Source organism: Cynara cardunculus (assembly GCF_001531365.2).
Source record: "Cynara cardunculus var. scolymus isolate 2C chromosome LG 4, CcrdV1, whole genome shotgun sequence".
Taxonomy (NCBI): Eukaryota; Viridiplantae; Streptophyta; class Magnoliopsida; order Asterales; family Asteraceae; genus Cynara; species Cynara cardunculus.
In genome coordinates, this window is record NC_037531.1 from 8,719,247 (window position 1) to 8,720,980 (window position 1,734).

The window sequence follows — 1,734 nt, forward strand, 5'->3', positions numbered from 1 at the left end:
TGATTAACACTCTCCACAATAAAAATGATTAATCAACCTCTCATAATTACAAAAAAATGAACAAAATGAAAAATTATGATTGGTTGAATGAGGTTTGCACGGTTTGTACAAATTGAGTGGTTTGCATTTGATCGCTCCCCTATATATATATATGCGTCTTCAAAAGAAGGTCATATATATTATATATACGGGGGTTGAGTTCTAATGAGAATGAGAGTTGATGTGAGAAGCGTAAGAATGGATCTCTACCCTTTGATTCACATTAGAATGAAATGCACCAGATCAATTCTCTTCAAAAGCACCGTTATGGGTGGCATGGGATTAAAGGTTATCAAAAGTTTAGATCTCTTCTTACGTTTCTTACCATAACTTCACTTCTCACACGATCATTTGCCTTATATAGAACACTTCTAGACATTTTAACAAGTTTTTAAGATGTTTTTAATATTTTAACAAGTATGAGCAAAAAAAAGGGAAAAATGTCATTTTTATAAATATATTCTTATTTATTTTATTGTTAAATATAATTGATGGATATACATGTAATTTTATAAATATTTTTAATTTTCATAAATTATTATTATTATTTTCTTTCATTTCCTTTCCCTTCTTAAAAAAACTTGAGAACACAAGATATTTTCTTTTCTTTCTACTTGGTTTGAGCTTAGGCTCCAAAGGTCAAAATTGTTTGGAGGTCTCAGATTCGAATCCAATGAGAAATAAAAATATTTCTGTGGCTACGGAGGTTCAAATGCGGTGACTCCAGGCTACCCTCGAAGCGGTTGGTCGTTCTGGAATTAGTCAGCTCGCATAGTAGGTTGAATATCTAGGTTAATATAAAAAAACTTTGAAAACACAACTTAAACGAGGGACATTATCTATTTTATTTTGATCGATCTTTTATCATCTTTTACCCAATCAAAAAACACAAGGACCAAAATCATAAAGTCGATGTTGATTGGGTAACAGATAAAAAAAATCGATAAAAGAACAAAAATGCACCTCATTTAACGTAATTTTTTAATGGGTATTAGAGAAAAGACCAAACTGTGTCGTATTTTAAAAACCACGATGATCATCTTATAATTTTAAAAATACTGAAATGAAAAGTGTTACTTTTTTGAAGGTGAAAATTTGATTTAGTTTCGTTTTCATTAAGACATAGGAAAGATTAACAACCAATTAAGGTAAAGTGTCGTTTTGGCTTTCCAAACACCATTTTTAGTACCCACCAATCATCATTTTGACTTTACATCTTAGATCTTAAACTACAATATCAAATCATTATTTCCACTCACATTTTATACAATCTAATCACTAATTATATAAATAATTTGATTAATTTTAGGGAAAAGTCTTAAAATACAATGGACTTTAGTGTTTGAAGTGATTAAGTTTTTGGATAATTTTCTGGAACAAATAAGTCCTTGAACTTTTTAAAACCTGTTAGATACATCTTTAAAGCATATAAAACTGATTAATGTGATAAAATAACGCAAAAACATGAAAAAAATTCAATGAACTTTCATATTTTGAGCGATTAAGTCACTAAACATTTTTTGAGCAAAAAGGTACTTACACATATAAAATGAAAACAAATATACCAAAAAATATTTACATTTAAAAAAGATTATTGATAAAATTTATTTTAATTTAAAATAAAAAAATTATGTCAGTGATTTTTTAATTTCAAATAAAATAAAAATGAATTTTAAAAAAAAGGACATGATGAAA